Source organism: Aphelocoma coerulescens, assembly GCF_041296385.1.
Source record: "Aphelocoma coerulescens isolate FSJ_1873_10779 chromosome Z unlocalized genomic scaffold, UR_Acoe_1.0 ChrZ, whole genome shotgun sequence".
Classification (NCBI taxonomy): Eukaryota; Metazoa; Chordata; class Aves; order Passeriformes; family Corvidae; genus Aphelocoma; species Aphelocoma coerulescens.
This window is the reverse complement of record NW_027184085.1, coordinates 434,764-460,629: the sequence shown is the minus strand read 5'-3', so window position 1 is coordinate 460,629 and position 25,866 is coordinate 434,764. Positions and strand designations below refer to the sequence as shown.

The 25,866-nt window shown below is 42.9% G+C and overlaps 1 long non-coding RNA gene across 1 annotated transcript in view; it reads left to right on the top strand.

Annotated features, from left to right (window-relative positions):
- The window catches only part of LOC138103789 (uncharacterized), a 104,294-nt gene that overhangs the window by 28,242 nt on the left and 50,186 nt on the right, over positions 1-25,866 (top strand). The gene's annotated exons all lie outside the window — the stretch shown is intronic.

The following is a 25,866-nucleotide window of genomic DNA, read 5'->3' as shown; positions in this document are numbered from 1 at the left end:
ACTGTTCAACCCAGCCACGACTCTACGTGCCAGGGCAGGGCAGCTCCAAGTGTAAGCACACCAAATAGAAGCAAAGATGACACGAGGACTTGAGATAACTCTCCAGAAGATAAATTCTAGACCCGATATGCTTTGAGGCAATGGAACCTATGGAACTACCACAGTGAGGAGGGTCTAATACACTTCATAGAGAAGTCCATGGCCCATGAAAGAAAAGATACTACCAAAAGTGAGAAGGAAGATGGAGGAGAACATCTTGTGTACTTCTCCTGGTCTCCAAAAGCAAAACTGTAAAGATGCCGGAATGAGCCCGATCTGGGAAAGCACGCGAGCAGAGACCCCCGCTGCCGCTACGGCCCAGAGCGAGGCCCATAAAGCACCGAGATGTAACAAAGGCCTGTGACACAGGAGAGGATGGACACAAACTACAGAACACAGACACCCATGACATAGCACAGACACGAGCTGAAACTGCCCAGCAACGGGCACAAGATTGCTAGTGATGCCATGAGGATTTTTGCCTTTTCTTTTATACCCCTGTTGTACCTTTTTACAAATTCTGTATTCCTAGTGCTTTTTGCCTACATTCTTGGACTTGTTTGTCAAGCTGAGAGACTCAACATTTTAGAAGCTTCGTAGCTAGGGATCAGTGTGCCCCAGACCCCACGGTCGTCTCCAGAACACATTCTGTAAACCAAGATAGAACCATCCAGGGGAAGGTTCCTTGGGGAGGGGGGCTCACTTGAGCCTCTCATTGGGGAATCTTTGATAGATATGCTAATTAGTAACACCTATAATGTTACACCTAATGTTGGGGGAGAGGGGGGGACACAGAGACTCGGCGGGGTGCATCTCGATGCATATGACCTGGACGTGTGCACCTAAGGATCCTTAAAATAAATACCAAGGTAAAATCCCTTTTCCCCTTCGAACCGTGTATGACTCTTGATTTTAAGGCCAGGAAAAGGCATCATTTAATCACGTTTCCCTCATTAGAGGAGACAATTAAATGACCACTCAGGTGCACAACCACTCCTGCAGAGCACTTCACTAGACCCCGTTTTGCAATAACTCCCCCAGGCTGCAAAGCCCCGTTTGCCAGGGACCTGAGAGAAGAATTCGGTAGTTTTAAAGGAATGTCAGCAACTAGGAATACACCTGAGAGGAGTTCAGTAGCTGGGAGGGAGCCCAGGTGACAAATAAACACACAGGCCCCAGCAGAACCAGCTCATTCCAAAGAGTGGCACTGAGGAAGGGCCTGGGCAGTCCCACAGGGGCAGGTGGGTGCCTGGCTGCCAGCACTGGGAACGTGGGAATGCTTCAAAGCACCGGCACTCCTGAGAAAATGACCAAACAAGGCCGTCATAAGGCAAGAGATGAGCCGGGGGGACAGTGGGTCCCACACCTGCCCCTTTTCCCTTTCCACTGTACAGCATCTGCCCAGGCTGTGAGCGAGCTTTGGGCAGAAGCACTCAGTTCTCCCCCAGAATCCAGTGAACCACTTGCTCATCTCCAGAAGAGAATCACAGGCACAGCACTGAATGCACTGATACCCGGCTTACACCTCTCAACACTTTCTCGCTTTGGTTTGTTCATTGAAAAATGGCAAAAAAGGAAAAAAGTCAGCCCAGAGCCCAGGAACGTTAAGCGACTGCTCTTTTACAAAGTCCAACACAACCCCCCCAAGGATGAGGCTTTACGTAAGAGCCACCTACTCCGTCCGGACGGGATTGTGTCCGGACCCGCGACTCTTCCCTCGCTGACCTTCGGCAGCAGCCGGCGGAAGCCAATTCCCCGAGCACGGCAGCCCCGCGGAGCCGCCCAGAGCCGCCGGCCGCCCCCAGAGCCCCGCAGCCCGTGCCGGTGCTGGCCCGCTCCATCCCGGAGCGGCTCCGGCCGCAAACCGGGAGAGCAAAGGGGAAGGAACAAAGCCCTGACAAAGCCAATGAGCGGAACACCATTCAACCCATCAGCGGGGAGGGCAGCGCAGCGGCCCCGCCGGCCCCGAGCCCGCCCCGAGTCCCCGTTCCAGGGAATGCCCCGGGTTGCGCTGCCCGGGGAGGGACCCCCGCCCTCCCGGGGTGTCCCCCACAGCGGGGCGCGAGCGCGGGGAAAGCCGCGGGTCCCGGCGGGAGCTGCGCCTGGAGCGGCCGATGCCGCCCTCGGGCCGGCTGGGGCCGCCCAGGGGGTGCCGGGATGTGCCGGGAGTGCCCGGGGCGGGGACGGCGCGGCCCCGGCGCTGCCCCGGTGCCGGCGGGAGGCCAGGCCCGGCCGCGCTCACCTGCGCTGGTCGCTCCGCTAGGCCCGCACCATCTCTTGGCTGCCGCCACCGGCGAACGACGGAGGAGCCGCGGAGCCGCCGGCGAGTCACGGAGCGCCGGGGGGGGCGCGGGGCGGGCCCGGCGGAGGGAGGGGGGGGCGGCTGCCAAGCGGGCGGCCGATCCGGAAAGGTCCCGGCGGTCCATGGCGGGCTGGCGGCTCGCAGGGCTCGGGCAGGGCCGCGGCTGCGCTGGGCCCGATCCCGGCCCGGTCCCGCCTGGCGCTTCCCGGCGGCTCCCGCGCCGCCGCCGCCGCCCCGATCACGTGACGCGCGGGGAACCACGTGACCCCGGCGGAGCGCGCGCGCAGGGGGCGTGGCGCGGGTCAGGCCCCCCCTCCCCGCGGGGCGGTGGGAGAGTCACGTGGCGCAGCGCGCGCGGAGCGACACGGGGAACAGCGGGACAGACCGGGAAACACCGGGACACCCCGGGACAGACCGGGACGCACCGGGACACACAGGGACACACAGGGACACACCGGACACCCCGGGACAGGCCGGCAGAGGAGCAGCTTCGGGGTGACCCAGCGGGGGCCGCCCAGTGCCTGAAGGGGCCGCAGGAAAAGATAGAGAAAGGATTTCCAAGGGACGGAGGGACAGGACACAGGGAATGGCTTCCCAGTGCCAGAGGGCAGCGATGGATGGGAGATTGGGAATTGGGAATTCCTGGCTGGGAGGTGGGGGAGACCCCGGCAGAGTTCGCCCAGAGCAGCTGTGGCTGCCCCTGGATCCCTGGCAGTGCTCAGGGCCAGGCTGGACATTGGGGCTGGAGCAGCCTGGGACAGTGGGAAGTGTCCCTGCCCGTGGCAGCGGTGGCACTGGATGAGCTTTAAGGTCCTTCCAAGCCCAAATCGTTCTGTGAGTCTTAGAGCCCTGAAATTCTCATGACAGAGGTGGAACTGCAAGAGCTTAAGGTCGCTTCCCAAAAAACCCCCATTGCACGAGTCTGCAGCTTCTGGAGCCCTCGGTCCATTGAAATGCAGTTTCAGAGGAGCTCCGAGGAAATGGTGCTTTGGGGAGAGCAGAGCGGCTGGAACAGAGGAACAGGAACAGTCTCCTGGAGCGAGCCCTTGTGTCTCAGAGAGCGGGATCGGCTCGTTCCTAACGCACCTGGTGACTCCCAGAGCGGAGGATGGAAACGCAGCCCTGGTCCGAAAGAAACCCTGCCCGGGAGCGCGGGCTGGGATTGGGAGCCGGCAGAGGGAGCTCGGTGTTAAAGAGGCTCTTTTGGCTGTAAAGGTGCGCCTTTGTCTCTCTGCGAAGCACCCGGCCGTAGCGGCGTTTTTGCTGCTGTCTCCTGATTTTATTAAACTTTCATTAAACTGTCCCTTTTCTTCAACTTTCCTTCAAATTCTACAAAGAGTGAAGCTCGTTTTTCACGGCCGCGCGGTTGGAGCGGCACCAGCGCTGATCCCTCCGCGGGCAGGATCGCATCACAAATAGTCCCTCCTGGCGGATCACTCCGCGTGGGGCCGCATCACCGGTGATCCCTCCGCGGGCAGGACCGCATCACAAATAGTCCCTCCTGGCGGATCACTCCGCGGGCGGGCGCCATCACCGCTAATACGAGTATTTATAAATTCAAAAGAACTCGTTAACGCAGAAGAAAGCAAGTACGCTTCATGCTGGGTGGGAAACATAGGGTCTAAGGGATAAGAATTTTAAAGCTGTCAGAGACCCAAGGAAAGGAGCAAAGGGGAAACAAGAAAGAGAAGGGCTGGGACCCCTGGAAGCATCGCCCCCTCCATTGCCGCCTGCCCCCCCCAAGCCCAGGCTCCTGTGGCGCCGCTCGCAGCTGCAGCGCCGCTCCTGAGCCCGAGGTCCCGCCTGTCCCGGCCCTCAGGCAGCGCCCGCGGCTCCACCGCTTGTCCCAGCGGGGCGCCTCCGCCGGTAGCCCCGGTGTTCCCGCCGCCCCCTCCAGCCCCTGCGGGCCCAGCGGTAGCCCAGCCCCCCCTTACGTTGTCCCTGTGCCCGTCCCTAGCCCAGGGTTTTAAAAATCCTCAGGATATTAACTGTGAATTTACGTTTTGTATTAAGAAGACTAAACATCATGGAAACAGCTGAATTTAGGACAAACAATAGGCCAATAAATACAATACTAGTGCTTTAAAATAATTAAATAACCATTTGTTCTTGCATCTATGTTGCTTCCAAATACTGGCAGAATTCCTTCAAATAAACAAACTGCTAGTTTTTTTGTTTTGTTTTGAATTTTTAAAGATTGCATTTTGGCAGTCATTCGGGCAAATCTGGACATTTGTTCCATTCGTCTGAAGTGAAAAAAAGCGATACATCTATCACATTGCACTTTCTCTCTTAGGAAGCCAAAACTAGGGCCCTCCAGGGAACAAGAAGTTTAATTACAAACTATCACTGTACAACAAGACAGATTATTGGGCAATAGTGCGTTCTGAAAGGTATTTGTCATAATGAGGAATGGGCAGGGTAATTGGTGTTTGCCAACTGACAGGCACTCGGTGATCGATGCATCTGAAGGGCCAACAGAAATTCTCCATCCTTGCTTAGGCTCTGCTGACAAGGCACTTTCAGCACTTCTCTCAGTGTTTGGTATCTCTCATTCCAAGTTCCTGCTACGTCCTGAACAGTTTTGGTGAGTGGTAATTTGTAATAGAGGATGGATGATCAGCAGGTGATTCTTCAGTCAAAAGGACTAGTTTTTCCAATTTATCTGTGGGATTTACTTGAAGTGATATGTCATGTAGTACTCAGATGACCTATTTCTACAAAGAATGAAAATTACTCAGCTGCATTAACTTACATATATGAGTGAAAATACAGTTAGATATTACTTAGCTCATAAATGTATAACTGAATAAAAAGTGTTCTCTGAAGGATACAAGTAATCTTTACTGCCATTTGGCGGTAGACAGAGAGAAGTGACACACCAAGGTTACTCTGCTCATCAGTGGCAGAGATGGGAAATGATCTCACCTGAGCTCCAGGGCAGCATCTTATGCATGAACTGTACTGCTCTCCTCGTTCATTTGGGAATAAGGTTAGCATCCAAAGATAGAGCAGAAACACATTCTCTGGTCAGGCCTGTAACTCTTTACAGTGCTCCTTGTACATTATTGTGAAGCACTTGACACCAGGCACAATCAAAAAAGGGATACTAGAATACCCTGACCCTTAATTTTATCTAGAGCAAAAAATTGTTACGTAGCAAAGTTCATGTCTTAGGTAGCTAAAGGAGAGCAGCTTCTTCATTTCACAAGATTTAATAGAACAGTCAAAGCACTAGAATGCTACTGAAATTAGGAAATGCTGCAATAAATCACAGAGTTCTACTGCTTGCATTAAAAAAAAAAAAAAGTTAAAGTTTCTGGATTCCCATTTTAAAAATAGACTTCACAGTCATTAAAGAGTACTAGGGGTCTCTGAGAAGAATAAGCACAGGCTTTAATCTATTGTTTTTAATAAAGGAAGTCCTGCCCCATCTGTAGGGTCAGAATCACAAATCATCTATCTTATTATCTGAGAATAAAGACTGAACATTAGTCATATTCTTTTTATAACACAGAGTGACCGATACTTCAAAGCATTGTCATCACTGCTCTCTGGCTGTAAATGAAAACGTCATGGTGCTTCACTCTCATCTTGTATTCATATGCTTGACAGACAAGTTAAATGAGAATTGTCCAAAGCTATGAACCAAACCATGACAAAAGTAGCTCTTAGAGTGGTTTTAAATCACTCAAGCTGACATTCCTCGGCCCCAAATGTCAGACCACACAGTGCTGCGATGCACGCAGCAGGCAGAGCGCACTGTCCTGTTCCTCGGCTCCCAGCTTCAGAAGTGGCTACTCGAGTAAATAGAAACCTCAGAAACGTAGTTATGGAAATAGTGCATGTCAGCAGACTTCAAAGGGCAGAACATATTGATAATTGCAGAAAGAGGCCCAAAAGGGCTTCAATCACTCCCTGTCCCTGCAGGTTTTTTTGTTGTCCTCTTAAAGGAGCAATGACTGGGTGAGGATGAAACTGCCTTCCTGTCCAGCTGACAGAGGCTTTACAGGCATTCTAATGCTTCTGTTTGCACGGCTGCCCTTCCAGCTCTGTGCTGTCTGCAGCCTGAAGGCTTCCCCAGCTCTGAGAGCACAGACCAGCACTGGAAACACGACCAGCGCCAGAGGAGCTCCAGCGGTGACATCTGCTGAGCCCCCGGGCTCGCATCCTGAGCCATCGCAGGTCCGAGGGAAGCACCCGGCTCTGGTGGCTCCTTACCTGCCAGCACTGAAGCAAACGGCTGCTGGGGATCGAACGGCATTTCAACCTGCCAGACTCCAGGTTCTGGGTATCCAAACGGAATACCATTTCCTGAGAATAAACACAAATTCATTATCCTGGTGTGGCTACAGAGAAAAACTCACTTAGACAGCCTGTTCTGCTAATGTACAAAGTAAAGATGTGTTAGATCGTGCAGCTGTCATCGCAGCATTGATGTTTACAGTCTGTGTCTGTTTTACATCTGTATATTTTCATTCAGTGTTTTACTGTATCCTGGTCACTCTATAGGGAAACACAAATCTTAAAAAAATACAATTATTTTCAAAAAAAAGGAGATGCATTGTTCATTTCTACTCCAGTGAAAAGCTGGATTGTACTTAAAAGGCATTGGCTTCTATTTGGGAAAGTGCTGATAGACTGTGTTGCAACAGGAGACCCTGAAGGGATTCTGGCTGACTCAGAAATTTCTCCAGGGACTGCTGAATAATGTTCACAGCAGACACAGTTCAGACTCTTTTAAAATGAAAGAGCATATGCTCTCTCTTATTATTTTTAACAAGGCTAACGATACAAGAGATATCAGAATAGATTTTTCCTTGTCGTTTCCAAATACCGTGTGATTAATTCCTGGGCCACAGAACAAGGGCATAGAGGAAGATAAAGAAAATAAATTATTTAAAAATGATTCCCTATGTTTTCAGTGGGTAATCAACAAGTCGATTCCTGTAAGCATCCATTTGAAGCTTTCTTATAGTTCAGAATTGCCAACAAGGGCTCTTTTACTTGCCCCTTTCAGTGGTTTCCTGAAAGCACACTTAAGCTGAAATCCACTGTGAGTCCTGCTGAAGGCAAATTGATAGCTCAGAGGAGTAAAGTGAACTCTCTGCAGGTATAGAGACTTGATCTTCAGAATTGTCCTGCCATTAAGAGAAGGGAGATTGCCTAGAGAATGGCTTTTAACATATTTTCATTCACCATGCTTTCCTATCTACTGTGATACTTAAAATCCCTCTAGTACTCAAAAACCCATTCAATGTGGATTTAATGTCTATTGTAGAGAAAAAACTTTAGAAGCTAGTTTAAAAAAAAAATCAAAACACCTCCATGGTTTAAACGATTAAAAATAGGTGAAGTGATTTTAATTATTTGTTTCCATACCTCTGACTTGCAAGACGCCTGGAGAGTACAAATGACAAGCAAGTATGTCCAAAGATGGCCACATAGGATTAGACTTCACAACACATTAATTCAATTCATCCTTAATGGACATCAGATTATAAATGACCAAACCTTTCTATGTTATTGAGGTGCCTCCTAAACTCTCTAGGCTCAGAAGACAAAAGCCCAGGATATTGAATAATTAAGCTCCTTAAGAGAAAAGAAAAATCAATTCCAATCCGTGAACATAAATTCAATTTCCTCCAGCCGTCCTAGCTCATACAAAGCAGAATTCAACCAGCAAAAAACTCGTTACCTTCCCAAACCTGTGGAATATCCAGCAAACCAAATTCTCAGGCTCCTACAATGAGCAGAGCAAGGACAGAACTAAACTGATTTTTTTTTTTTTCTTACAATGCTACGCTGGTGTCCAATTGTCCTTAGTTCTAGGATGTGCAACCCTGAGCTGCTCAGGGAACCCTTGCCTTATCACATGCGAAGAGGCTGTCTGCAAGTCCAGCAATACTCAGGGGACCAAGGGAGTTACAGATCAACATCAAGTATTTCAGGCTTCACCCCGACAAACTAATGGACACTACCAAGCATTCACACAGAATTAACCTCCTGCTTTCACTTCGGGCAAAGCTTTCAAAGAAAAGAGCATCCCTTGGAGAGCTGTGGCTAACAGCACCAACCGGGCCAAGCCTCTTCTTCACCAGCCAAGAGAAGTTTTGGCAGCGACTCGAGCAATAACAAGACAAGGACTTTAATCCCCTTTAATTGTGTGATTCTGTTGGGGATTTGTGCTGCTTCAAAAGCAGTGTCTGCTGTGGTTTTGAGTCACCTGATCCACACTGTTTTTCTCTCTGTTTTCACAGCTCTGGCATTGGCCAGGAGAGCACTGTGCAGATCCACGAGCAGCTTTCAAAGGTCAGCAGAGCACTGCCTGGTTTCACAGCCTCCGTGAGGCTATCTCAGGGCCTGGCTCTCCCAAGCATCCCACAGCTTCCTGGAGAGGTTGCTAATTACCAGACATTCATTATCTGTTCTTATAACCCAGAGATTTAAATTGAAAAAAAAAAACCAAATTAAAAAGGGGAGGGACGGAAGAATGAAAAAATACTAAGAGAATGGATCTGCACTAAAAGTGCTTTGACTTATCCTGTAGGACTCCTGGCTTCAGTTCCTACAAGGAGACATTTTCAACTGCCTGTCAAATTCACATCACTGGGCCTATCCTCAGCACCCTCCAGCCTTGTCACATTTATATGGAGAGGTGGTGGAAGGATGGTGGCTGAAGGGTGTTTGGGGCTCCAAGAAGGAAAGGGAAAATATGCCTGATGCCATTCAAGGCTGATAACTCAGTAGGAGGCTGTAGAAGAGCTTCTCTGTCAGAAGAGGCAGGAGCAGTGCTGAACACTGCCCAACCTACCACTGCAGCTGAGCAAGCAGGAGGAATGTGGGAGAGGCAGGACTGGGAGACAGTGAGGGGATTAGGAAACACGATGCCAGGATTCTTCTTCCATTTCCTTTCTAAGGTAATTGGTCCTGTCTAACTGAGACAGACCCCTTGTCTAGACTGGCTGCCGGACTGAACAGTCAGACCAAATCCATAATTTCATAAGGTCTGGTGAAAATAACCTTCACAAATGAAGTAGTTGAAATGAAGTAGGGCAATGGTAGAGTGAATAAGGAATCTTGCTAATGAGCCAGAGGTAAACCAGAGCCTTACTTACACTCTTGCTGAGAGCTGTTCTGTTCCATTCAGCTGTGTATTTGATCATTCAGCTAAGAAACCAGCATGATACAAGGGATCTAAAATTTCAGTTGCTTCAACCGGAATATCTAAAGTAGCAAAGCAAAGAAGCCAACAAATTATTTCATTGTAAGCCAAATTATACAGGATATACCAGACAATACCAGGAGCATTAATGGTTTATTAGGGAAAGAACACCACCAAGTAGATCTCTCATAGCTTCAGTTTTCTGTTGCATAGGCAGCCCCTCTGGGTTGGTCATCCAACACACAGATTGGGGGGTACATAATTATGGGTCTCAGTCTGGGCAAGCTTAATCACTTTTTTTTCCATGAGGACCTTCCCTCGATTCCATGTGTCAGTGATAGAACAAGGGGGACTGGCTTTTAATGAAATATGGTAGGTTTAGATAAGATAGCAGGAAGAAAATTGTTTCCTTTGAAGGTGGTGAGGCCCCGGCACAGATTGCCCAAAGAAGCTGTGGATGCCCCATCCCTGGAAGTGTTCAAGGCCAGGCTAGATGGGGCTTTGAGTAACCTGGTCTAGTGGAAGGCATCCCTGTCCATGGTAGGGAGGTTGAAACGAGATAATTTTTAAGGGCCCTTTCAACCCAAACCATTCTATAATTCTATTATTCTGTTTCAGGTTATTGCATTTATTAACTTTAAACCTCATTTCCTATATTCCTATAGAATTTCACCAAGCCCTGAAGAAAAGAGAAAGCTATTTCTATAGCAGCATAGGAAGCCTGCACCACAGGCAAGCAGAGGGACAGGTCACACACATCTCAACACTGTCTGAGAACAGTATCAGTGGGATAAATACAGCCAAGGTGTGATACATATAGGAGTTAAAAAGAGACTTGTGTACTAAGTGGCTGCTTGACACAACACTAAAATTCTTCTGTTGTGGGGGTTAGGTCTCAAACATTTACCACTTAGGATAGTGATTTCTTTGTCACCAGTAAATGAAGACCAGTCAGCTGCTAACTTCAGCTCAGGAATATGCCACTAGTGATGGAGGACATCCAAGACCTGCTTGGTGACCAGACTGCAACACACTGCAAAGTCCTGAGATGCTGTCTCTGGACTCAGGCTTAGAGAACCTTTTCAAAGTGTTTATTACTCTCACGCACAAGGCACAGGAAACCCTCTGCGGTATATGTACATTAAAGACAGAACCACAAGTTTCATCTTGAACTCTGAATGTGTGTGCGCAAGGAAAGTATGTGCAGAAATGACTTACTAGAAAGGAAGACATCTGGGTCAGATGTTCTCTTCACTTAGTTAATCACATGGAAGTGTCATTCTGAAGAACTTTGTGTATTAAGCCTGAGGAAAAGTGCTTTGTTCAAAAGCGATATGCACATAGCAAATGTGAGAACAAGAGTTCCCGTCTGACCCACAGAATCCACCACTTACCCTGTTATTTATGCAAGCTGCTGTCAGGTCATTTTTTACACACTCACATAGTATTTTCCAATCTATGATGAATGCTACACAAGATGAGGGCTATTCCTTGACATGTCAGACTAGTGAGAAAGTTAAATTACCTCTTTGTGAGTTCCAAGCTCAATGTATCCACAGAGAGGGTGAAACGCTCCTGTGCCACAGACATAAACATGGGTCCAGTTGTACGGCTGAAGAACTCGGATAAAATTGGCACACTCTGTCTGTTGGGAAAAGAAAGATAAAGGTTACTTTTCATGTTTATTCTTCTCTTTCACATTATACATAGAATATAAGTTACAGCCATATAAGCTTATATAAGTTACAGCCATAGCATTGGTGTATTTAAACTCAGAACTACTGTAGCAGAAACTGTTTACAAGTAGTTCAAACCTGTTAGGACTATAACTTGACAGTGGCTATCTACCAGGCAGTTCATCAATCAGACTTGCAAACCTAATTCTGCTGTATGCTTACAGCCACGAGAAACTGTCTGCTCACACCACGGTTTGGAGGGAATCTGTTCAGCCAGTGTTGTAGCAAACACCACCCGTCAACAATTGGGCAGAGGTCGCAGAGCCACTGGGTTTGTCTGGCTACCAGTCTTCCTGCCTTTGCTCCCAGCTCAGGGTACTGCACATGCTTTAATACCAAAGATCACATGATTAAAGCGACTGCGGTGGGCTGAAAGGCTTCAACACACTTCCAAGGGCATGCTTTGTCTCTGCACCAACCACATCTTACTGGTGACTTTTATTTGGTCATTTCTGAGTCCAGTGGGACATCCTGGCTCTAGCTGGGCTTGCTCCATGTTGTTGTTGTTGGTAAGTAGCACAGGCATGCTTGCAAGGATGATACATGGGGCTGGGGGAAAAGCCTTGATTTAGCCTTGCCCAGAACGAAATGAACACAAAAACACATAACAGATACTTCAGAGGGAACACACAGGATTTGTTCATATGTTCAAGCCATCACCCTGCATCTAAGTGAGAGTCCGAAACAACTATTTCCCTCTCAGGACCTTCTCCTTTTTCTCTTAGTGTAGAAATAGACCAGCACAAATCTTCCACATGCACCAGTATCAGAATATTTCCAATGCTCAGCATTGTTTAGGTTCTGACTGCTGTAAAGGTAAGGGTAGTAACAAGTTAGAATAAAAAGCTAAACTCTTCAGGCAGAGAGCTGAGAGCATTTTGAGCTGGAAGATACCTTGGTAACCGACATGCTGGAGATTTTTTTTGGAGAGGAAAGGAAGAAATTTTATTTTACAGCCAGGAAATGTTTACATTTAGAGTGGGCTCTAGACACATGACGTAATCTGTGCTGCACAAAACATATAAAAGTTGTATTGTGTACACGTATGTACCTTAAATATACTTCCTAAAGAAGATTTGTGGTTTCTGGCAAAAGCCATTGAGTCTGAGATTTTTTTTTAAACCCCAACTGCAGCTGTCTGCAAATTAAGTTGATTTGTACACTGCTCTACTACTGTTTCTTTAATGAATTATAATGAAGTTACATTCAGGATACACCCAAGAAAAAAAGAAGCATTTTAATGTGAGAAAAGAGGATTCCAGGGAAATACTGCCTGGTATACATTTTTGAGGAAACGCCATTCATCTCTCAGCTGCATTTATTACACAAAAGAACAACATATCATGATTGATGCCTGCAAGATTGAATTTTTTTAAGTATTAATATTTAAAAACCAACAGAAATGTAACTTTGTTTTTCAATTAAGAAAAAACACTTAGGACATTAGTTCAGAAGAAGTGTAACAAGAGCTTACTAAAGCATTTTTTGCATTTAATAAAAAATACATAGATATGCATAATCCTCAGCCATAATAAAAAACATACATCATACTTACATGGGCATCTTTCCCAGCTAATTTGCATAATTCTACCTTTTCTTTTGCTGCAGGCCAGTAAATCTGTAATAGAGTTAAAACAAGACAAAGATGATGAAGATTATACACTGTCCTGTGACTGTAGATTATTCCAGGAATAAACAGTTAAAACAGATTTATGCATGTTGAAGGACCTTGCATGTAAATTGAAATGAACATGACTTCAAGTACAAGATCCCATTACAAAAAGTTAAGAGGCTTTAAATCAACCCCCCTGATTCTTGTTTATTTCTTCATTGGCTACATGTACTTTTAAAAAGCATTCAGTTAATCTGGCCGGGGCACCTTGTCACCATTATGTGTTTCTCTCAAAGTTATGATGAGCCAAATCATCTGGAAACTAAACTGATTGCAAAGCCAGGCAAATTACATTTGTAAGAATTTGGTCCAGTGGACTTGGCAGAACTGTTATAAAAAAAACACTTAGCTCTTTCTGCCAATTTTCAAATGAAAATAATTAGGTTCAAAAAACTAAGGACAGCTGGAGGGAAATTTGTAGAACAAAAAGTACATTTGGCAGGAATCAACAGTGCATGGTTTAAAAACATCAACATTAACTGAGTTTACTGAGAAAATGACACAGAAGTTTAGAGAAGAACTGTGGACCTTAGATAATTGCCAGTATATATTGATACTGTTTCTCTTTCTTTTTTAATCTGCCCTGCAGAATTCTACAAAATAGGTTTTGATGTAGATAAATCCAGATGACAACATACTATCAGTTACTGTAATCCAAATTGTGATGGTGAAGAAATGTCAGTGAACAACAGTGCAGGTTCTGCCTCACTGATTTCAATTAAGCAGTCAAAACTGGATATGATTGAGTACATCTGATTCTATTAAATTTAAAATAGAAGCTAAATACAGATTCTTCTCGAATCACTGTGTTAAATATGGATATTTTGTACTTCTAATTTTGACAAGAAAAAGCAATTGTTATTTCTCATGACTAGTAATAAAAACACCACAAATCACACTACTTTTTAAGCAAATATTGATTAGTAAATTGCCTGAAGTCCCAGGCACCAGTCAGCAGGTCATTAGTAGTCACAAATGCTTTATAGTAGTCTCCAGTCATGCTTTACAAAATCTTAAATAGCAAATGTATAGGAATGAAGAATTATTATAATATGCACTAGAAATAAAAACAACATCAAGGAAGGACGCACAACTCAGTGGCATGCAAGAGGAGTTGACTGCTGTCATATTCCCCTTCACCCAGCTGTTGGCACCTTACTGGAAGTGGCTTGACATACCCAGGCTCAGTCCCACACAGGTAAGGAAAGCAAAAAGCAAGTGGCCTCCCTCAAGTACCTTTATCACTTTCCAAAACCTACAGTCACTGTTTCTCTCAATCTGGAAACAGTCTGGATTTTACTTCTTTCTCTTTCCTTCCCAGTGAAAACGGATGTATTGGATTTCTGCAAGGAAATTAATTTCCTCTCAAGTGAACTCCGTTACCTTCCTGATAAAAAACCTCTTAGCAGAGACAATGTAGTTTAAGTTACTTAAACCTTAACCCTCTGCAACAATATTTACATGGAGTCAGAGATAAGACAGTGTAACAGCATTGCAGCACTGGAGCACAAATTTGCTTTCCCAGAGCATTTTCTCGGAAAGATCTGGTCAAAGCACCCAGGTATGGAAATGCAATCAGCCATCCCAGGGATGTGTGGATGGCACAGAGCACAGTGCCAGGAAGCACAGAGGAAAGTACTGGAAACATCATGAAGGGCTGAAGGTAGGTCCAGTCTGGTCTCCACTGCAACACAGAGAAGTTTAAGAAGAAAAGCTGATGAAAAGCGACCCGTGAAGAAAAGCTGATGAAAAGGAACAGATAGAGGAACGTAAGATCATGGATCTCCAAATACATTTGGCCACGGAGATTTGTCTGAGATCTGATCCTCAGTTTTCTTGTACATAAACTTTATGCCCAAGATCCCTGAATCACTTACAGGAAAGCCTCGAGGTCTTCAAGGGGTTTGGGAGATTTTTGGCCAAAGTTTAGTTATCCAATGAGGTAGACAAGATGCCCCTTTGTAGGCTTTTGAAAATGCCCACCTGTCCTTGCCAACTACACAGAAGAACTGCAGGAGTTAAAAACAAGAGACATCTGCTTCAAGGCTTCAGAAGTGTTAATGGACTTGAGTTACCCTCAAATCTTCTACAGATTCGTTCATGGGAATCAGTGTTTGTCCTACAAGGCTGAAATACACACATCCCCCCTTCTATGATAATTGACCACAGACAATTATTATTTAAAAAATCAATTGTTTTACTCTCTAGTTACTCAACAGCCTCAGTATTTAGCATTATATAAGGCCACATTAGACAATGAAAAGTGAAGCTAAGTGATCTAACTTGAAAATCAATTTGCAATTATATATGCGGGAGTAAAAGTGATATTTATTAGCTTACCATATGAGAAATGAGAGATTCCCAGAAACTGTCAGTTCTAAATCGTAATAGATCAAGAAAATTGCATCATTTGATGAGTTGCATCATAAAAATTGCATAAAATAATGAGCTGATGTGCTGAGCAAAAAAGCATGAACTTCATTTTTTATTACAGGACATGCTGTGTAACAGTGCCACAAGCCTGGTTCCCTCAAACACTGGCACAAGCAACATTATACATGTGTACTGACTTTTCTGTAGGGGGTGAAATTAAATTGTACCATTATATTTTATTCCAATGTGTTACTTAGTTTCACAATATGCCAAAAAAGTAAGACTGGAGGCTCCTGTAGTTTCTTTCAGATTTAAAATCATTTAGCTTGTAAATGGTTTGAAGCTTTGAAGTTGGTCTTTTTTTTTTTTTTTTTTTTTTTTCTATTTATATGCTTTATTCACAATGGTAACATCTTATTAACAAATTCTCTTTTATTCCCAAATTTCTCAATAAGTAAAAACCTCAAGGAATGGAAAAAAACCCCCAGATAGCCAGGCCTTATATATTAAAGGTGACAACAACATTGACTTGTAAAGTTACAATAATTTTGTGTTACAATCAGTACAAATTATATACTTAATATACTTTATAGTTGTATGTATCTGAAATGTCTGGAGAAATCTTAGAATAGCTAAGTGGAGTTACTGAATTTAAGGCAAGAATGCAACTAGTTGGAATATGTGAACTGTATACTTAAACAGGATTCTTTTCTTTTCTTAATCTTCGGTTTATTTTCCTTTTAAAATAACCATATCAAAATTCCAAAGGTCAGCTACTGTCATGATTTCTAGATTTTATCTTCTATTGCCCAATTAAAAGAAAAAAAACAACCTCACCATTACTTTTAAATCATTCTTCAAATATTTTCTTAAATTTAGGAATGGGAAAGAAATTAAATTCTCCTAATAAATGGAAGTTAATAAACTCTTTTCTATCAGAGAGAAAGAAAACCTCCCAGGAGTACAAAATTAAGCAGTACATAAGTGTAGGACAGATAAGGTATCACTTTAAAGGGTAGCTGGAAATTGATTTCTGATTAAAACAAAACATTTAAAACCACAGAGGTCTTTTCCAGATCAGGAGCAGTGAATTTCTAAAAGTAACATTTTCCCTTCCTCCAAATATGCATTTTACTATAAGAAAGGAATGAAAAAGGAAGTAATTTTTTTTAATACATTATTTATATATAAATAAATTGGTATGTGAATGCTATATATATATATATATATATATATATATATATATATATATATGTATGTATGTATGTATGTATATATAAAAATAATATCTGGATCCACCACTAAGAGCCAAATTTCAGCTGCCATCTGTCATGAATTAATAATACTGGTATTTTACTCATTTTCATGTATGCATCTTTCTCTATCAGATTTTGTTCCTAGCCTAACACTTAAGATTATAAATCTTCAGGAGAAGGGGTGCTCAAAGATAAAACAGTGAAATCTGATTACAAAAAAATGTGTGAAAGTACAGCTTTTTCAAGAATCACTTCTAATTAGGCTACTAAATCTAGGATGGTGCAGAACTTTACAAAATGAGTGGAAAATGCTATCTATTGTCACAATACAAAAGAGGAAGATCACAAGCTATCTAAACAATTTAGAAGCCCACTGGGTCTTTTTTCATCTGTTTTTAAGGTTTCAGAACAAGTTTTTAGTTAGGGAAGAAATAATACAAGTTTCCAATGAAAACGGAGTGTGGCAGAGAAGACAACAGAACTTGGTAAACAGCCACTATCCCACTCTAATATTGTACTTTTCTTAAATAACCTAGCTGAATTACATTAAGGTGGTAGAGCTGCTCTTCATCAGGGCTCCATTTAAGTATTCACTACATTGTCACACGGAAACTGATTAGCTCAGCTGCCAAAAACAGGCATTAGTACAAGAAAAAAAAATGGTCTGATAAGTAAAGAACTTGAGGTACAAAGTTACTCGTGCAGTTCCCCAAGAAACAGTGTCAGAACTCATCCTATTTCATGCACCCTTCAGTAGCTTTGGTAAAAACCCAGAACTCTCCAACAACCCCTGCAGATGACACAAGGTTGGGAAGCATCACTAAAACAAAAGAAGTTAAATTATGCAGGAATAATCAAAGGGCTCTGAAGACCAGAATTATCAACAGCCAGAGGAAATGGGTATAAACTGCTAATAAATAAATATAAATAATAGATTGTAGATTTGAACAAAAATCAAATCTGAAACATCGGCGTAACAAGGATCTGTTCCACAGCAACAACATTCCTAAAGAAGTTGCATGAAGTATCCCAAAGGGCCGCTTACAACAGATGATGATTTGGGACCCTGAGCCAGTGCACGCTGGGACAGATGAAAACAACTTGTTCCAAAGCTGCTGCTGGGGATCTGACATGTTTATCTATTTGGCCCACATGGGGCTGTGTCTTCTAGCACCGACAGCTCCTGCAGGTTGGCAGCTTTTCAAAAGCTTGTCAGGCCTTGACAGCATTCCTATTCCTGCGGAGCTGGGCGGGTCGCGCTGCAGATCACACCGTGATGATCGCGCTGACGTGTAACCCCGCGGGCACTGTTAGCACAGCCACAGAAAGGGGCACCATTGCTTTGCAGCTATTTACCCACTGTTTACCCAGCTGACAACATTTTGTATTTCGTATTTATTTAGCGCAAGGAGTAAAATAGAAAAGGCTTTTGCAAACTCACAAGAAACTTCGATGTACTGACGTCATGTTTCCAGCAGGATCCCAGAGGTTGGTGCTCCTATAGAATTTCTTTGCCAGCTTTCCAGCCTCTCATGCTATTAAACATCTCTCCGTTTTACACTGCACTTCTGGTGGTAATGGCACAGAGGCCTTCAGTAGAACTACTTTCCTTTGCTGACCATCTTTATTTTACTCACAGGAAGAAATCACAATTTTTCCAGTTTGCAAATAGCTTGCAGAATTTGTCAGGGACACTTCATAATGCCATTCCTGCAACAGGAGCTAATGGCTTCTGTACAGGAAAACTTCAGAGAAAATACATCCCTGTTACAGAAAGAAGATTATCCATTGCTATATTTTATATATTTATTGACTATAATCACTTTCGCTTTCTGCATTCATCTGTCATTCTGGAGGACTTGCTCATTACACTGTGGTACTTGCTGTTGTTTTATAATGAGGTTTACAAGCACTGGAAACCAGACAGATTTTTTTTCAAGCTGCCAGCTAAGGAAATTTTCAACCTATTACACAATACATTTCATAAAAACTACAATGATTTAAGAAATTCTGACTCCAGCAGAACTACTGATTTATTTCATCAGGAAAAATACACCAGGAAATAAAGCTATAACTTAATATATGGAAGTCAAATTAACTAATTTAGGTAAATTAATAGGTTTTAAAAAGGAAGTTATTAAATTATATATATGTATACATTAGAGAAGGGAGCAGGATACAATGCTTTGGATCCTTCTTTGCCAGAAATGTCTTAATATAGAGCATTAGACTCTAAAATATAATCTTGCCAAGTAATTATATCTACACATGAGAATAAATTGTTGGGGATCCTGACTTAGCTTTTGGAGGTATCAGTAGCTCCTAACAAAACAAATATCTGAAATTGAGAGCTTTATCAAAGTAAGAAGTTCATGTTCAGCTTTGTTTTAAAGAACGGAAACCCCAAACTACGCACAATCTTGCACTGCAGTCTCAAAGCTGTTATACCTCTCTCGCCCCATCAGCGTGCTTTTAACACTCCTTCCACAAAGTCCACAAATGAACACATCATTTATCGGCAGAAACTTAATATTCTAATCAATTTCTACTCGTTTTAGTAGCTGTATGTAAGCAGATCATTTTTTCCAGATGACTCGTACTCCAGAGGAGTACAAAGGACACACTTCAGACCCTTGTAGTCCCAACATGTGTGGTTTCCCCACACTGGGAAGGCCTGGAAGTGAGCCGCCTGGCCCAGTGCCAACCCAGACCACGCTCAGTCTAAACACAGCACCGGCAAGTGCTACTTTCTGACACTTCACTGCTACTGTAGAGTATCCTTTAGCTTCCTCCTCAGGGGCTGAGATTTTATACACAGCTCCTCACGCAACTTCCTTCATCTCATCCCTTCCCTCCACTGCAAGATTCAACCAGCCAAGCACAGTGGAATTAAAGAGAAACACTCATGTGACATTGCCTTGTGTTACCTGGGCATTTAAGCAAGAAGATACATTTATAAAGTTGTTGAATGCCCATGGAGACCTGGGAAATCAGCACACCAGGACGTTCTGCAAGGCTTCTCAGTCAGTTCTACCCATTTAAATATATTTTGCCTCAGTGCTTTTTTGTGAAAAGTTAAATATTATCTGAATAGTTAAACTATTATTTTACTACTAAAAGAAGTATTTGAACCTGCACACATATTTAGTCCAGATACGCAAGTGGTTAGGAATTTTATTCCCTCCTTTCTGGTTACCACAGATACGTAAGCATGCATTCTCTATTCATCTTAGGAAATCCAAATTTTCTTTCCAATACAAAGTAAGTCTTTTCTCTACCACATCTATACCAAATGGCACTGTCTGACTGCACATTAGTGCTCCTGGCTCCATCTGTGTTCTGCTCTTCTTGGAAAGCACAAGGTCCGTAATGAACAGCGCTGGTTTGGCCAAAGGGAAAATGTCACCAGCTTGGACTGAGGGGTGGCTCACACAGAGTGCTGCCACCTCCAGAAAGGTCTGGGCTCAGAAAGCCCCACTGAACATAATGGGAGGTGACAGCACTCAGCATCTCTCAGGAGGCAAGCAGAAGCCCACAGAAACAGAAGTCTGCTTTTCACACAAACAAAATCTGTCTTCTACAGAAAGCCTACACCAAAAATCAATTTGTGGTCTGAAAATTTGCAGTTGTGAGTAGTGCTGTTATTAATGCAATATCCTGGGAGGGGTAGTGGATTTTGAATCAATTACTGAGATGACAGAAGCAAGGTAAGTGCTTGATAAAGCATGCCAGGAAGAAATTTCCTGAAATACTCAGAATCTGAGTTTTACAGAAACTGCCATGTGCAGCATTGCTGAAGTCCAGATAAGGAACAAGATATTCAGACTGGTACTGTATCTCTTCTATACAATGACAGCAAGCGTTGCTCTCAAACGTGAGGGCAAAATAGTCTCTTGTTCCACCTGTTCAGCTCCTGCCTGCAATCACATTAATTCAGGGTCAGTTACCTCTTCAGAGCTGGCAGCAGTACGTAGTAATTTAAAACCACCCTCTGGTGCCTAAAGAAAATACCAAACAGAGCTGAGAATTCAGATTTTCTTCCTATCTGGGACAAGCAGGAAACCAGTTTTCATGTGTTCCTGTTGCAAGCATCTGGTTTCCACTCATAGCAGTCAACTGTGCTTACAAAAGCTCCAGTTCACCATGTCTGCTAGAAATATAGAAGGCTAAATTGTCATCTTATTATCTCAAGTTAACACACTGTCACCGGGCACAGGCAAGGGACTACAGCAGATCCCAGTGGAAGCTTTTCCTAAAACTAGTCATTCTAGATATTAACCAAAATGTTAAAATTGCCACTTATATTTTACTATGATTTAAACCATCCAAATTGCCTCTGCTCTGTTCAGTATTAGAGTAAAGTAATCCCAGGGATGCCAGGAAGCAATGAAAGAGCTGTCTTCAGTTATTTCCTTCCAAATGCTTTGAAATGAGGAGGGTAACCATGACCAGAGGAATTGAGAAGTGAACACTCTGAGCTGCATTTTTCCTGTCTGCTGATATTTTGATGCTATTTTCATGCACTGCAGGGCTCTTCCACACAGCTGATCTCTTGCAGGTCATCAGTCACAAAGGACATCAATCAGCACAAGAAACTCAATTGATTAAAGATAATCTGTATAACTACGGCAGGTGAGATGATCAAATCTTGGTAAATTTCATTGCACAACGAATCTGCAGTTACCCAGAGAAGAAAGAAAGAAAAAAAACACAAAACCAACCAAACAAAAAGAATTTAACAAAATTTAACTTAGGAGATAAACTCCGTGGAAAAGGCACTGACCTTTTTTACATTTTTGTTTACATCAACCAAGTTGAGCAGGAAGATGTGGTCCTTTGCCCCGACTAGTAGCCGGCCCCTCTCCTCATCCGGCAGCAAGGTTCGAAAATCAAGCCCCTCTGTTGAGCCCAGGAATGGGATGCAGCTGTTTGAAAGCAGCAAGTCTGTGGGAAAACGAAGAAAATCTTTATAATCAAAATGTTTATATATGACTCATCAGTGTCTTTTATAAATACATGCAACCAGCATGGAGTGTACCAGGGAAATGAGTGCAGTCTTGGAGCATGTCTTTCCAGAGTCATAATACAATTCCTGTTAACTTCGGGTTCTCTGGGGTTTTTCTTACTTCCAAATTGGGCAATATTTACTTGCACAAAATATTTTTCTACATAAAATTTTCTTAACAAATTATCTGTAAGGCATAAAGGAATGAGAAATTCAACAGAAATTAGAAACCAAGAAAGACATATCTTTGCAAGATGTGTGCTATATCTTTCCTTCATCCCAAGAAAACGAATTCTGTTTATATCACCATACTCATGGATACACATGATCAAGGATCAATACCTCACCGTATTTGGTGCTCCAGATATAAAGCAGCGAAGAAGGTCAATGCCAGCCAAGAATAATTAGGAGCAGGAAACAGTGGGTAGGAACATTTTAAGATCATCCAGTTCAACTCCCTCACTATGAGGAGGAACATCTTTCACTGGACCAGCTCGCTCAAAGTCCCACCTAACACAGCCTTGAACGCTTCCAGGGATGGGGCATCTGCAACTTCTCCGGGCAACCTGTACCAGTTTCTCACCATTCTCATCATAAAAAATGTCTTTCTTCTATCCAGTTTCTATCCACTCTCTTTTAGTTCAAAACTATTGCCCCTTGTCCTGTCCCTAAAGGCTTTGGTTAAAAAGTCCTTTTTTCCTTTTTTACATCTTTTTCACAAGCCCCTTTTATATATTGAAAAGTTGCAATAAGGTCTCCTCAGAGCTTTCTTTTCTCCAGGCTGAACAACCCCAAACCTCTCAGCCTGTCTTCATACGGAAGGTGTTACAGCCCTCTGATCATTTTCAGGGCTCTTCCTTCCAAGGTCCATGTCTTTCTTGAACTGGGTGCCCCAGAACTGCATGTAGGACTGTAGGTAATTAAGAAAAAAAAAAAAAGCTCTATGAAACTAATGAAAGAACCTATACTGTTGCAAAAAAGCTAAAAAAGCTGTAAAATAAAAATTCTGTAGCATTTTGCCTAATGAATACTCTGTGGACGTAATTCTGGACGAGGACACAAACAACATATAGAAAAGAGCACAAGAATATTTAAGTCTTGTTGGGTAGTCATTACTTTGGGGAAAAGAAAATAAACATGTGAATCAGTTCTTCCACAAGCAAACTCTCCAAGCTAAACTATTTGGAAATCTTCAGACAGAAAGGCAAATCCTGTATTTAACGGGAAGATAAAATTAAGGGTATTTCCACCTTCCTGGCACTGGATGGACAATGTAACATTCCTGCTAGAAAACCCAGACTTACCGCACAAGTTATTGGCATATCCTGATCATGATGAAAATTTGGGCCAGTGTTTTGGAGAAAAAAGTCCTGAATTAAATAAAGGGAAAAAAACCCCACCCAAACATTTTTCTCCAAGGTCTTACACAAACCAAGTGACAGGCAAGAAAAGATTAAGTTCTAGTCCTGGCTAATGAACAGAACCATGGGAGAAAAATATTTTATCATTATTAATCTGACTACCTGGTATATAATTATGACAATTATTTTTTGGCTCAGTCACTTCTACTTAAGTTTGTGTACTTTTGTCTGGCTCAGTGCAGGATGTTGTTATGGTACAATCTGAAAACAAATTGTCATGCATTGCAGCTCCTATTCCCCTAGGTGAGATTTATTTGGCAGTACTTTGGGAAAAAATCTTGCTTCACACTGAAAAATTTTATCTGATGCTGAGCATTACATTACTATACACCAGCACTGTCCTTTCCCACATACCTTTCGTGAAGGCAAAGATGTCAGGATTTGTTTTCTAAACCAGTAACACTTTAAAAGATGTTTATTAATTGCCAGCAAGACCACTTTGGAAGCAGCTTATGGTTAACATGGTACTATAAAAACCTCAGTCCTCACCTGCAGAACACAAGTAACTAGCATACAGAATATGAGGAAAAATTCCTTCTCCTCTGCAGTCACAGGAATTTGATCTAAGGATAAATTACATGCTTGTGCAAATGCTCTAAAGCACTTTCAGCACTTAAAGCCATGCAAAGCATGGGCCTCTGCAAGAGTGTCAATTGCAAAAATATGTGGATTTGATTCTTCTCCACATACATGAAGGACGATGACTGAGACTGCCGTCTACTTCCAGTTTCCTTATTTGAAAGGAATGATCTCTGAAGAGACCATCCCAAATGGACATTTGTCATCTGTTGTTTAACAGTTCTAGAATTTCTCAGTAAAAAAAAACCCACCTAGAACAGCTACAACAGTGAGGGAAAATGCTGCCTCATGACTGAAATGCCCAAGTGGGAATGAACCCTGCCTGATGCCTTGTACAATCATTTCTTTCACTGCTTCGTAAGGAAAACATCTGTAGAATATTCCAGATTGAAATGACAACACTGCACACTCCTTTCTTACTGGTGCAAATGACAACACAAGCTGCAAAGTGGTGAAGAATCACGTTTGGTACCTACTATTGAAAACAGCTTGGAAATAAGACTCTGAGCATGGCCACTGATAAGATTATAACTGTAATATGATCTAATAAAACTTTACCAGTAAATATTAACAGAGGGTTGATTAAATTTCAGCTAGATTAATAATTGTTCTCAGTCTATAAAACAACGCATTTTATTCTTACGCATTGAAATTTCCCTTCACAGCGAGACATATTTACTATCACCAAGGATATTGCACTGGAAAAATTTACTGTGAAAAGCACATTTCCCAATGATTCTCAAGCTTAGAGCAAGCTGTTGATTTGAATCACTGCATCTCTGCAGCCTGGCTAACACAGAACCAGCATTCTCACAAGGTACAGTAACAAAGTTACAGGGATGGTCTTTCATGAGTACGCGTTCAGCACTCAGTTTATGGTCTCTATTTGCTGTTTTCCTCAAAATTAAATACTTTTTTCCAGCCCGGTGATTAACTAAGTATCCAGCTAACTCCCCTTCTGGGTTAATATTTCACTGCTGACTGATAGAAGCTGGAATAGTGACTGGGTTTTATTCATTTCACACAGTATCTCGGTGGACTTGGCTCAAAACAGCATGATCATTGCTTACTTATAAAATCTCCAGCAGCAGAGCCACAGCAAAGAGACTTCAAAAGTAAAAATCTCATTCTGTTCTGATCATATGTATTTGCATTTATAAAACATATTTACACTTGTTAGCATCAAGTCACATGTGTGGTGACCATGTTGCCATTCCTCAACTCCAGCATGCTGTCACAATGCAGCAATGTAGAACCACTTGGTTCAGAATCAGAATGCCCTTTGTGACTAGGTACAGATTTTTTTTAGTGACAAGCCATGCCTAAATTAGCAGAAAGGGAACATCTCAGACACTTTCAAAACAGTTACAGACAACTTTGAAGGACTCTGAAACTAAAGGCTGTATAACTTTCATATACAGGAAAGAACAAAGGTTGCATCACTTGCCTTTAGGGAGGAGCAAGTCCTTTCTCATGTTGGAGAATACACGTGAAGGTTTACATGGGCATTGTAGAAACTCAAACAAATTTCTGGGATAAAGAAAAGTATTTCTCGCATGACTGCAGCAATTTATCCAATTCCTAAGGTATGCTGAGTTTAAAGTTGACCAGTTGACCCCAGATGTATTGGTAGGAAGGCAAAGAGAATAAATACTTCCGGACTACTACCAATCTCTACAATGTAGTGCAAGAAGTAAATTACATTTTGTTTAGCTGCATGTCACCATGGACAAAGCTGTGCATGTGAAGTGGCTCTCATTGATATACAATACTATTAGGCCTGGTGAAAAACGTAATATTCATAGAACAGTAGGGCCTCTCCAAAAGGATACAGACAACTGGGAATAGAGAAAACATGACTTTCTGTGTTCACAGTTTTGTGTTAAAACCTTGGTTATGAGAAGCCCAAAAAAGAGCTGTGTACTAAACCACATGTTTTGCAGTTAGGGACTTCTCTGTTCATCTTTCAGGACGGAATTGTTCCCCAGGAGGGTATTACAGTCATAAAAGTGACTGTGAAAAGAACACTTTTCCAAAGATTCCTAAAAAATTCAGGAGTACTCTGCTGTAGAATTTCAGGCATTTCAGGGCATTTTCACATCAACCTTCAAGCATCTCTATGGGTTTGCTCAAGAGAGAGCACACGCAACATATCCAACATCTCTGTTTGCAAAATGGCATTATTTCAGGCAGGTATATAGGAACGACGTTCTCTAAGATACAGAGGCTTAAATATAAAGAATGTCACGTTTCAGGCAATTTGAGACACTTCTCTCCTTTTATTAATTTTCCAAACATAGCTATCCAGATATTACTGA